General features: G+C 38.3%; 1 protein-coding gene across 2 annotated transcripts in view; it reads left to right on the plus strand.

Annotated features, from left to right (window-relative positions):
- Positions 1-14189, plus strand: part of Nup98-96 (nuclear pore complex protein Nup98-96) — a 610292-nt gene that overhangs the window by 446734 nt on the left and 149369 nt on the right. The gene's annotated exons all lie outside the window — the stretch shown is intronic.

Below are 14189 nucleotides of genomic sequence, written 5' to 3' on the forward strand. Positions count from 1 at the left end.
AGCTGCATACTTAATCTAAATGTTCCTTACTTTACCTTATTTATCCATCTAACCCTTGGAACACATTTAGACATTGCCTCTGGAATGAGGACAAGACTCCTCATTCTATGATACAGCTGCAAATTGTCTCCTGAGCTTTTCATAATCTTTAGCCTTGTAGTTCTACATATTCTTTCCTCACAGAAGTTCTCATAATGACATCCTCTGATAAGATGATCAAGTCCAAGACCCTTGATCCTCGCATGCCATCTTTTACATGCTGCTTAAGTTAATTGTCCTTCAAAAACTTGAGATATTCAATTTCTTTACTTCTAGAAGACTTTCTTTACTTACTTACTATCTCACCTCAACAACTCCTTATATCCATTCTTACATTCTCACTGTTTCTGAGTCAGTTCATTCTTGCCACCACTATCAACTCATTTAGTTGCTTACTCCTCACATCCAATGCTTCAATCACTCTACTCATTCCACCTTGTGCATCATCTTATTTACCATGACTGTAAATGATTGAATCCCTATACAGTGCCACTAGAGTCATTTGTTATCTCAGCCATGATTTATTCCAGTCTTCTTCACTTTTCCATACACATCTACAGTTCTCTTCACCAACTCTGCTTTCAAATCTTTTCACTATCATTCACTCTCAGTGCATTATTGTCAGTTGCACGTGCATTTTCATCACCCTGCTCATTATGTTACCATTAATTGCACACTAATTTTTACTATCAGTTTCACATGCTTTCTTATTGTAAGTTACATTCTTCATGCCAATCCTCTTGATCCATCAGCACATCACACTTCCTTATTAGTGGTCATGATATTTTAGATATTTTTATTTTCAGTAAATTGATTAAATAAATAAATAAATTCCGTGTGATGATACAGCATTCTCCCTTTATACAGGAGTTCACGGTACCATCTAGTCCCCTCAAATTTTATCCGGGCTCCAGAACCGGCATAGGTTGATGAATCAGACCTTTGACTGGGTCAGTATTCCTGACTGTAATCCGTATGTGTGTGTGTGTCCTCGGACCGGTTTGCCTGCTAGTGGGATGAAAAACACCAGATAAACTGGCGGAAAAAACCCTGCTGTCCACGCCCAAGACCGGCTAACTTGGCTATGGCTGAGATAGATCCTTGAGCTCCTCACGTCGTTGACAGGAATCGAACCTAGGACACTCCTTCCCCAGGCATATGGTTGTGAAGCGCAAGGCCACTCGGTTAACCACATGTGGGATGCATGTGGGATGAAATGACCTGCTAGTGGGATGAAAAACACCAGATAAACTGGCGGAAAAAACCCTGCTGTCCACGCCCAAGACCGGCTAACTTGGCTATGGCTGAGATAGATCCTTGAGCTCCTCACGTCGTTGACAGGAATCGAACCTAGGACACTCCTTCCCCAGGCATATGGTTGTGAAGCGCAAGGCCACTCGGTTAACCACATGGACAGTAAATTGATTGAAGTATAATTGCTTCCATCATCTACATTTTTAGTTTGAGTTGCCATAACATATTTCAGTGATGCAAAAACAGATTTTTTAAAAAAAATAAAAAAGCAAACAAAAAACATGGTTTATTAAAAAATTCAAGTTGAAATTTTACAGTTAATATTCCTGTAATCTATATATATACTGACACTGAACAAACACAGTTGTTGGAGGTTATACTGTAAATTAAAGATACCAAGAAGTTATATACATGGATTAATCCTTTATCCAAGTGTAAGCAACCAAAGTTTGCGCCTGAAGTATTTTCAAGACTCGGGCAACTTGTATTTGTTTGCTTACACTTGCATAAAGGATTAAACCAAGTATTTAATTTCTTGGTATCTTTAATTTATAGTATAACCAAGTGGAAAAACCTCCAACATTTATCTGTAATCCAGAGTATTTTAATAATAAGGTGTGAAACTTTTTGGCTACCTGTATAGGAAAATATGACTTTTTCATTACTTCAATCTTGGTATCACCTCTGGGTTTGGCTCCCACTGACGAGACCTCAAGAAAGGTCAAAACTGGTCTGGGTAGCAGTACTTCCCATAATGCATAACATTATACATGGTCTCAAGGATATGTGCTTTGCATTATGCGATACTAAGGCAAGTGATGTGAAGTCATTAGCTTCTATGTCTGTGCAGTTAGCCTAGTGGCTGTGTGCTTCACAACCATGCGACTGGGGAAGGAGTGTCCCGGGTTTGATTCCCATCGAAGACGTGAGGAATCTGAGGATCTTCCTCGGCCATAGCCAAGTTAGCTGGGCGTAGGCAGTAGGGTTTTTTCCGCCAGTTTATCTGGCGTTTTTCATCCCACAAGCAGGCAAACCAGCCCCGTGAACACACATGAATCTACAGCCATAAATACTTAATCCCCATGAGGTGGCTCAACTCGCCCCAATAGGAATGGGGGGGAGAAAAGGGGAGGAAACTCCATATGAATAAATAAATAAATAAATTAGCTTCTATATACGAATTGCCCCAATCCTGAAAATACTTCAGGCGCAAACTTTTTTTTTTTATTTTTTATGTTGGGGCCCATATACGAGAGGTTGGCTGGTCAACCTATAGTGCTTTAGTACCATATATGGGTAGTGGGATGGAAAAGGGGGAACTTGTTGACATTTGATTTGAAAGCCTGTATATTGTATTCCTTGGGAAATACCTCAGGGTTAAGACAGTTCCACAGTATAGCAGTAGCAGGGATGAAGGAGGAGGGAAAAGAAACTTGTTCTGTGGGTTTCAAGGTGTACTGTGAAGGGATGTTGGGAGGTGGCTGTACGTGTTCCAATGGGTTTAGTACAGAGTGGGGGAATTATTGATGTTGTTTCAGATGAGCATTTTTCATGAAAATATTTGTAGAATATACAAATTGCGGAGACTAAATGTCTATGTGAAAGTGGGGTGAGTGAGTCGGTAAGAGATGGATCATTTATCAGTCTAATTGCTCTTCTCTGTATTAAGTCAAGCATTTTGAGGAAACTTTTAGGAGCCCCACTCCAAATGTGAGAACAGTATTCGATAGCTGGGCGGATTTGCGATTTGTATAAGGTTAACAGCTGTTTTGAAGTGAAGTAACGTCTTGAGCGAAAGAGAAAGCCTAGTTTTTTGGAAGCTGAGGATGCAATGGTTGTGATGTGTTTATGCCAGGAGAGACCTGATGTCATGGTAATTCCGAGAAGAGAAATTTCGTCTTGTCTGGGGATTTGAGTGTTATCAAAAATAATACTGTAGGAAAAATGGTTCTTTTTTGTGGGAAATAACACAGAACTGGATTTAACTAGTGTTGAAGTTGAGGATGTTTTGGAGGTCTGCGTTAAGGGAAGTTGTGGTTGATATTCTGTGGGTTGAAGTGAGTTGTGCAAGGTAAGGTTTATCAAATGATGAGAGGGAGGAGTGCAATTTGCTGTCATCTGCAAAACTGTGTATTGGTTTGAAGGTCAACTGAAGTAGGTCATTGATGTATAGAAGGAAGAGGGTCGGTGAGAGAACTGAACCTTGTGGGACCCCAGCATTAGTTGGATAGGGAGCCATCTACCATTACACATAGTGTGTGTCCAGACAGGAAGCTGGCAATCCATCTGCAGAAGTCCTGAGATAGTCCAAATGATGGAAGTTTGCTTAGTAAGCCTTTGTGCTAGACCTGGTCAAAGGCTTTAGAGATATCGAGCGCAACTACTTGGAATTCGCCAAATTTTTCCATGGTATATGTCCAGAGATGGGTGATATATGAGAGAAGGTCACCTGTTGATTGGCATCAGCGGAATCCGTACTGGTGGTCGCTTAATAGCTGGGTACCTTCAAGGTAGAGTAGTAGTTGAGAATTGATGGTTTTCTCCATCACTTTAGATAGGATCGAGGTGAGTGAGATAGGGTGGTAGTTAGATGGCAGCGATTTGTCTCCCTTTTTGGGAATGGGTCAGGCCAATTTCCAGGCGGTGGGATAAATATCAGTGGAGTAAGATAGTGTGTATACAGATGGCATAGGATAGGAGTCAGTTCTGCTGCACATACCTTCATGACAATTGGAGGAATGCCATCAGGGCCAGGGGCTTTTTTTGTGTCTAATTTTGACAACAGGTTTATGATCTCTTTCTGGCAAAAGGATACAGGGGACATTGTATGTTGGGCAGTTGGAATGACTGGGGGACATTTGCCATTGTCGGTTATGTGTGCATTGCAGACAAAGTATGGAGCCAGGAGATTAGCTTTTTCTGTGGGTGATGTTGCAATTGAGCCATCTGGGTATGATAGGGGTGGGAGTAGTGTAGGGCCAAAGTTGCGACAAGAGACCAAAAGGCATGGCTGCCACTAGGACAGGCTGCAAGTTTCCTGCTTTTTGCCCATTGAAATTCTGTTTTGGAATCATTGATAAATTTTTTGCATCTGTTTCGGGCTTCGGTGTAGGCACTGAAGGAGGATGGAGTTCTTAATTTGAGCTAGTTGTGGTATGCCTGGTTTTTCTGTAGTGCAGCCTTGGCACGTCTTTTGGAGAACCATGGTTTGAATATGGGACGGCAATTCAGTGTGGTGTGGAGAATGTATGTTATCATGTCGGTGACGATTACTTTGGTGATGTGTTTGGTGCATATGTTTGGATTGGAAGACTGCAAACAATAGTCCAACCATGGGAATGAAGCATGGTAGTCTCGGAGGCTGTCCCATTTGGCACTGTTATAATTCCAGACTACTCCTGTGCAGGTGTGTCTGTGTAAGTGTTGTTGCATGGGGCTGGAGATGAGCACTAGGTTGTGGTCAGAATTACCCAGGGGGCTCACTACATTCACGGTATATTTGGAAGGGTCATTGGCAAGGAAGAGATCTAGGGTATTTGGGTAGCAATTTGGGTTATCTGGTATTCTGGTCGGCTTGTGAACTATTTGTGTAAGGTCGTTGGTGACGGCAAATATTTCGGCTTCTCTGCCTGCAGGATCTGTACAACTGGAAGAGGAAAGCCAGTTGGTGTTATGGACATTAAAATCACCTAGGAGGATGATTTCACTATTAGGATAGTGGGACTGGGGGAAATCTACTTTTGAGGAGGGGAAATTAAAGAGCTCGGAGTGGTTGGTGGTATTGGGAGGGCGATGGAGACAGCAGATTAATTTTACTGAGTGGGGGAGGGATATTTTTAGCCAAAAAAGGTCAAAGTTGGGCGATTCTAGGTTAGGTGCTCTCTAGCAGGGTATGTCAGAGCGGATATATGTGCACATGCCACCTTTGGGTCAAAAGGAGTTAAATAGTGAATAGTTTGGATGGTTGAGATGGATGGTGCCGGGGTGTTGTGTTGACTTTCTACTCATATAACTATTCTTTAGTCTTTGGGTCAGTTCCTCATTAAAATTCCATACGGGTATCACGTGGTACCTCTGAGGGACAATGGAATTTCCTCGAGATCGAGGCAACACCAGGGTATCAGAGTGTCTGAGATCTACCTCTCATAAAACACCAAGAAAATTTATATTTTGCTGCGCCACTTAGCACTATTAGATTAACAGTATTATCAATCAAGAGGTGATCTCAGGACAGTACTTAAATGATACCTAGCAACTTTGCAGATGTGGCCAAACTTTACTTTTCTGTAGTCTCTCGCATAGGTTCGTATTATTTTTATAAGAGGTGCATTGGATTCCAGAAATCACAGATAGTCTTAGTTAGATACAAAAGCAAAGTTTATTATATATCAAAAATATGTACATTCAATACTATTAGCTTAATTCTCATCTTAAGGAAGTTCCTGACAGTCAGAATAGAGTTAAAATATTACAATACTACAAATATACATATAACTGATTATGCTGTCATTCTCTAAAGTAAGAATCTTATTTATACCTTAATCATGCATGATTATCACAATTTTTCTGTTTCTCAGTAGTTCTGTCAAACCACACAACATAGCATTTATATCTTTTACAATCCCTTTATAAATTAGCAATTCCTCCATCTAGACATATTCGTAACTTCTTATAACATATTAAGGAACTTTATCACAGTGGTAGACAGTAAGATTTAAGGCAACCCTCTCTAAAACAATAGCAACACAGTCTTAATCAATATCATTAATGTTCCCTTTTTCTGCTTTATCAACATGGCACAAATCTCTCATTCACATTCAGTGAAATACAAATAAAGTCTACTTATCTGCCCTTTGGTTCTGTATCACATCAGTGGTCTACCGGAATCTGCCTCTCCTTAAATGAAATGTCCATGTGCTTCAATCTGGCTTTCCATGGACTGCCGGGCTTATTTCTTCCGCAGAGATACGATCAGCGAGTTCCGCTGCTGCCTTTATCGGAATCCTCCAGTATGGAGGTACTGCCACCCTTCACCACCACGAGACGAACACTAGGAGATCTAGGAACAAAAAGCCTTTTTTCAGGGGTGCATGACCCTTATATTCCCCTCTTTTTTCTCGACGTTTCTCGCATTTCACGATGTTCAGCCAACACACTCATGTGGTCTTACATCACGACGTCCAGCATTCTCCGCTATTGCACGTGCGCTGATGTCACGCTGTTTGCTTGGGGAGAGTTGCTCCCTCACGTCATTGCTCCGTGACCTTTGGACTTCACTCCCCCCATGCTGACATATTAATATGTATTAATAGATATAGAATGTTAACACTCTATATCTATTAATACATATTACTTTATAAGACTCTGCTAAAGGTTTACACTTCCATTATTGATTTTAACTCATTTGTGAGTGGTACTAAATACACATTTATTTAATTTCTCATAGTAAAATTTACTTGATATATTTACATAGCAATAATTTTATACTCAGAGGCAGTCATCTGTATTTATATTCCTTTTTTGTTTGGAAATGCATGTTAGATTGTGATAAGATAGGAGTTCCTAAAATTCCACTCTATCACAATCCAACAGGGGGAAGGTTTCTGTTAAGAAGAGTAGGTGGGGGTTTGGTTGACTGTAGATGATAGTGAACGCTATTAAGGTTGGAGTTCAGACCACGGATGTTGGTGTAGCGGATACTGTGGGGCATGGCTTTGACTGCAAGGGTCTTGCACATTTCCTATGCAGTGCCTGCATACTGGTCGCCTTGGTGGCTACTAGTGGCATCACTTGGTTTTTGCACTAGTTTGGTTTGTTTCTAGTCTATGGTCCAGCTGTTGTCTCCATTTTGGCATTTTTCTTCTAGCTGTCTTCGGAGTTGGCACCTTTGTTCAAAGGTTAAGTTAGGTCGAGCATGTACACGCGATTGGGGACAACTGTCCTTTAGCTTGCTATTTATCGCCGTTATTAATTTGGAAGTATTTGTCGGTGTATCACAGATCACTTTCACGAGACGTGGAAAGTTTGTTCTGTCCTTTCTTTTGTTTATGGGACCGAAGCAATGACATTTGATGATATACCTGGGATCGAAGTTGCATTCACCTGCTAGTTTGCTAACTTCTTCTTTTAAAGATTTGCCGTTTTCCTCCAGAAAGTTCAGAAGAATGGTGTTGAGTTTCCTGTTTTCGGCCTCGAGCGACACTTGTACCGTTGATGCGATTAAATCATGGAGTTCGTTAGTGGGTACAGATGCACTTGCGATCGGCCGCTGGGCGTCGAGTATCTCAAGCTTTGTTTCCAACTTTTGAATTTTGGATGAGAAAGTATCGATCATGTTATTAAGGTGTTGTTCAAGATTTTCAACTCATTTGCCTAGATTCAGCAGGTGTTTAACAGAAGGAAGGCACATCGAACAGAAAAAAGGCTGGTTCAGTTCCATAAAAAACTTGAGCGCGAATTCATCTATTTTCACACAGGAAGTATGTAGCCAGTTGCAACAGAAATCGCACATATACCTTTTTTCCTTTCGGTAACTTCGGTTTTGCAACTGCTGCACTTTGTATTGTCATTCGGTTTGTTGGCTATCGGCTGTGCTATGCTGACAAGATGATTAGAAGTTATCTTTCATTGTTAGCCTTTGTTGCCGCCATCTTTACTTTGCATGGTAGCCATATCGAGTTCCTTCACGTGGCTGTTTTTTTTTAATTGAAAAATAACTGATATGAAGGACTATGGGTACTTACGAGTTGTGTAGAAGTAACTGGCTCCTTAGTACCCTCTGTATTCCATTTACTGGTTATTTTGCACAAAAAAGATACTTACAGTTACGATAGAATTCGGGAGCACAAGTTTAACGAAACTTATTCACAGGCGCCGCCTATTGGAAATAGTCGTAGATCTATTTAAGTTAGGATAGTGAAGCAAGTTTCACATGTTTCTTTATATAGCCATTCTACGAGGAAATTACTTTTTATGAAAAACTGTTGCCTTGTTCCAGCAACTGTTTACTTACACTTGGATAAAGGATTAAACCAACTATATAATTTCTTGGTATCTTTAATTTATAATGACAAAGACAAACAGTTAACAAATATTAAAATTGAGTTATCAAGTTTATATATATATATGCACACACACACACACACATCTGTGTGTATGTGTCTCTATGTGTGCACACATATAAATAAATTAACACTATTTTAAGAAAACTGTGGGTTGTGTAGATATCTTTGTTCAAAAACCACATTAATCAAAACCAGAGCACAAAGTTCATTTTGGTAAATTATGGAAACTACAACCACTGTTTAAGTGTGATGAGACAGGCTACAAGAGTACATAGAAATTCAAAAGCACCAGAAGAAGATAGAGCTGATCATGACTTTTTCTCAATGAAGGAAATAAAATACTTACCATTAGATCACTGTTGATAGTGATATCTTCATTTTCATCCAAAATACTGGAATATATGGATGATTTGAAATAGGAAGTGATCATGTTGTTTTGAGCAGCACAAAAATGTGTATCGCTTTGAAAAGAAAGGTTTTTTTTTTTTTACTGGTTTGAATCACAGTCTTTCAACTTTTGGATGTAAACTCAAATATACAAATATTATTGAAGGCCAAACTGAAAGAGTTTAGAAACAAGAACAAAACGGTACAGAATGAATGGCAAAATCTCTGAAAGAAAACACTGATTATCTTGACAATGGAAATATACCATGCAGTTTCAATAATGTTGGCATGTTGAAAAGGATTATAATTTTTAGTGTTGATAGCATGCTCTGCAAATCCAGAGTGTTCAGGCTCATGGCATTTAATATAAAACTTGTGTTCTTCTAGCCTAATGAAAGCAGATCTTCCTGTTTGTCTGAAATAAGATAACCCACAAGAGCAAGGAATTGGTAGATGCCTGGATAATTGAGAAGTGGAAGCTTGTCTTTGGCAGGAAGTGAGAAAAGTGGAGATTTTGGTGATAGTGTGAAAGGCAACAAAAATATTCAGTGGTTTAAAACTTTTGCTATGCGTTCACTAATGCCTTGCACATACGGGATGGTAATGTGAGTTATTTTTTCTGTATTCGATTAGGTAGCGATACCATAACTGTTAAAAGTTCTTTTGATGAAAGAATCCTTTAAACCATTAGATAAAAAGGTGAAATTAATGTGTTGTAATTCTTTCTGTAACAGTTCGGCTGAAGAACATAAAGAATGAGCATGATGTACTAATGTTTTAATAGTTCCAGCCTTTTGACAGGGATGGTCTTCGTTTTACACAAATTATGGACTCTACAACCATGTTATAAATAATTATTTTTATTTTCCGACATTTTGACCTTCATATTAAGGTCATCATCTGGAGTATCTTAGGGAGAAAGGGTTAAGTGGGTAGAATATGTGCCTTCCATATTCTTGGGATTTTTAGACCATCATTACTGTTAAGATTACGGTGGTTGATAAGAATCTCACAGGCCTCCTTAAATTTACATTCATACCATGTTTTGGTGTGATATAAACAACAGGTGCTTTTCCAGTCAGTTCTATGTAAAGTGTTCAGGGTATGATCAGAAGGACCAACTTGACCATTATTATTATATTTAATGTGTCGTTTATGTTCCTTTTTTTTTAAATAGGAATTGTGCATCCTTTTCCCCTATATAGGGCAAATTACAGGTGCAATGAATATGGTATATTTCAAGGCAGGCCAGCAGAGGGAGTGGTTTAAAGGTGGCTTTAAGGTTGTATTTTTGTAGTATTCTGTTTATTTTGTCTGATATTCCTTTAACCCCCCCCCCCCCAACCGGCCACGACGTCTATAGACGTCGAGCTAAATCTGGATATACAAAGCTCTAAAACCCATTGAATAACATGGATAAGAAGTGCAATTTGGTGTCACTATTTCATCCACATTGGCCAGTAGGGAGGTTAATGTATGAAATGGTTACAGTTTTATTGTAGTCTAGTTTATTTTTGTTTTTAAACAAGATGTTGTACAGAATTTTATTGATTGTATTTTGGCTGTAATCATTTTTAGGAAGGTATTGCTGATAACTTTTAATTCATCTATATTGGGATCAGCTATAGTGGGATCAGAAGCATTTGGGGGCATTCAGGCGGTCTAGGGGTCGGTGGCTCTTTATAGAAGAAATTAATAATATATATTTAAAAATTAATTATTTTCGTGATTTTGCAATTAGATAATCATTTAAAATTTAAATATTGCATTTTAATTCATCTTATGCATGTATTACATGATCAGTTGGGGGGTGTTACAAAATTTATGTCTTGCAAAGGGGACGGTGGCCCAAAAAAGTTTGGGGACCTATGGTCCTATAAGAATAGAAAAATTGGAAATTATGGACTCAAAGGCAGTCCTTTAAAAAAGAATAATTCATATGGAAAGCTTTTACCAGCCAAGTTAAGATTTACCCTTAGAGAATAAGAGAAAAATGTAAGAATGAGCCATGTGAAAAAGTAACCAAACAGAAGTCACAAAGATTTGAGAATATAAGAAGATAAATATGATTAAGGCTGTAACATTTTTTAGATTAATACTGTAAAACGAATCAGATGAGAAAGTGACAAAAATTGTTGATATGTATATCTGGATGTCTAAAGTAATTACATTTGAAAAACTGCTCAATGAATGAAGTGAGCAGTGACATAATACTTAAAAATCATCTCTGATGAATGCAGTAGTGACCACATTTCATTGTGGGTGGTGGATAAGTATCAGAAGAGGGTGGAAAGGCAGCTGGAATATGATATACATTCAAAGATGCTGAAATAAGAAATAGAAATGTTTTACATTTGTGATGAATCACATGATTCTGAAGGCTTAATTGGAAGTTTTCGTTACATATCAGTGATGTAGAGCTCTTTCACACAATACCCATGTAATAAAAAGATAAACAAATCCAAATCGAAAATTATAGAAAATTACTAGTGAAGCACAAGCTGGGTTTATCTCATATTGGAGTTTCTAAGACCAAATATATTACCTTACACCAAATGATCAAGAAATAATCGGAATATGACATGATCTCTATTTAGAGTTTTGTTGTCTGAGAATCTGGAGGTGAGAGAATTGCTGAATAGAATCTTATACAGAACAATGCAAAGCTTATACATAAGTTGCAAATTAGCAATTAAACTGAAGGATTTATAATACACTGCTAATATTAAAATAGCAAGGATATTAAACTTTTAGATGCTAATACACTGCTTATTCTTCCTTTCCAGGTTTATAGGCCAAGTGGCCTGTTCTGACTCAATTACATCTTTTTAAGGGTCTGTATCGAGTACCTTTTGGGTGGTAATTTAGAATTGGTTTAGGTATTCTGCTTCTATTCATTCTTAGTATGTGTTCTTTCCATTTTTCTCTATAGCAAATAACTGTTTCATTTAGGAAGGTTGTAATTCCAAGTTTTTTTCTGATTTCGCTGCTTTTGATTTTGTCCATTATTGTGACTCCTTCAGTTCTGCATAGAAATTTCATTTCAGATGATTGAACTCTTCTTTCATCTGCTTTTTTTATTCTCCATATCTCACTGCCATAAAGTACGGTTGGTTTAGCTACTGTGTTGTAGATTCTTCGTGTGTGTTTTTGTACATAATTGGGTTTAAAAATTTTATTTATAATGCCTGTTACTTTTAAAAAGTTTGATATTTTTGGTTCTACTCGTATATCAGCTTCATTTTCATATGATATTGTGCAACCTAAATATTTGAATGTATTTACTTGCTCTATTATTTTGTTTATTACTGTTTTGCTTCTTATTGGATTAGCACCTTTGATATATATATTAAATAAGTTAGGAAATTGTTTGAAACAGCTTCTAAAAACTAGGATTTCTCTTTCATTCAAGATGGTACGTCTCCTCTGAACAGCTGTTAACCTTATAGAAATCACAAATCTCCTCTGCTATCAATACTGCTCTCACATTTGGAGTGTGTGTGTGTGGGGGGGGGGGTTCTAAGCTCTCCCTCCAAATGCTTGACTCCGTACACAGGAGAGTAATTAGATTAATTAATAATCCATCTCTTACCAACTCACTCCTCCCGCTTTTGCACAGACGTTTGGTTTCTGCAGTTTGTGTATTATATAAATATTTCCATGACAAATGTTCATCTGAAATAGCATCAATAATTTTCCCACTCAGTAATAAGTCCGTTGGAACACGTGCAGCTGCTGCCCAACATCCCTTCACAAGTACACCTTGAAACCCATAGAGCAAGTTTCTTTTCCTCCTCTTTCATCTCTGCTACTGCTGTCTTGTGGAACAGTCTTCCCCTTGATGTGTTTCCCAAGGAATACAATATACAGATATTTTAAACAAGTTTCTCCTTTTCCAACTCACTACCAGTGGTGAGCTATAAGGGACTCGCTCGAGCCTTTTGTCATGGCTTTCAAAGAGAGAGAGAGAGAGAGAGAATAGACCCAGCTAAGGGACCATGGGAAAGCCACTTTCCTTGCTATCAAGATGATAGCCAGTACACTGTAGCTTAGCAATTGAAGAAAGATGGAGGTGGGGTCATTATTATTTCTTTGCACACCCTAGTGCAAGTTTCATAACATAAGTACATAGGCGGTGCCTGTGAATAAGCTACTCTAAACTTGTGTTCCCACATTTGATTCTTATTGTGTTTTTCATTCAAATTAATCAGTAAACAGAAATCTTAACAGCAGATACTAAGAAGCCGATTACTTCTATATATCAATGACCTACTTCAGTTGACCTCCAACCTAATGCACAGTTTTGCAGATGACAACACGTTGCATTCCTCCCTTTCATTTGATAAACTTTACTATACACAACTCAACCTACAGAACATCAGCCACCACTTTCCTCAATTCTAATCTCCAAACCATCCTCCAATGGGGTTCAGATAACCTCATCAATTTCAATGCTGTCAAAACCCAGTTCTGTGTTATTTCTCACAAAAGAGAACTATATTATCTCAGTATTATTTTTGACAACAATTAAATTTCCAAACAAGATGAGATTTCTCTTCTTTGAATCACTCTGACATCAAGCCTCTCCTGGCATAAACACATCACAACCATTGCATCTTCAGCTTCTAAAAACTAGGATTTCTCTTTCATTCAAGATGGTGCGTCTCCTCTGAACAGCTGTTAACCTTATAGAAATCACAAATCTCCTCTGCTATCAATACTGCTCTCACATTTGGAGTGTGTGTGTGTGTGGGGGGGGTCCTAAGCTCTCCCTCCAAATGCTTGACTCCGTACACAGGAGAGTAATTAGATTAATTAATAATCCATCTCTTACCAACTCACTCCTCCCGCTTTTGCACAGACGTTTGGTTTCTGCAGTTTGTGTATTATATAAATATTTCCATGACAAATGTTCATCTGAAATAGCATCAATAATTTTCCCACTCTGTAATAAGTCCGTTGGAACACGTGCAGCTGCTGCCCAACATCCCTTCACAAGTACACCTTGAAACCCATAGAGCAAGTTTCTTTTCCTCCTCTTTCATCTCTGCTACTGCTGTCTTGTGGAACAGTCTTCCCCTTGATGTGTTTCCCAAGGAATACAATATACAGATATTTTAAACAAGTTTCTCCTTTTCCAACTCACTACCAGTGGTGAGCTATAAGGGACTCGCTCGAGCCCTTTGTTAAATTTTTCTGAAATTTGCGAGCCCCCTTGTTCTTCTTGTTTACTTTCTTATTTTTTCAAAAAAAAAATTTTTTTTTTTTTGAAAAAATAAGAAAGGGACAAACTCATATGGTAACCTAACAAAAATTAGTCTATTGAGCAGTGTATAGATTATTTGGAATTATTGTTTCAACTCCTCTATGATGAATGCACCCAAGTTTGAAAATAAAATAAGTGCATGCACTATCTTTACCATTCTGGTAACCAATCGTATGGTA

Source organism: Typopeltis vanoorti, chromosome 7, assembly GCF_054136105.1.
Source record: "Typopeltis vanoorti isolate ZY-2024b chromosome 7, IOZ_Tvanoo_1.0, whole genome shotgun sequence".
Lineage (NCBI taxonomy): Eukaryota > Metazoa > Arthropoda > Arachnida > Uropygi > Thelyphonidae > Typopeltis > Typopeltis vanoorti.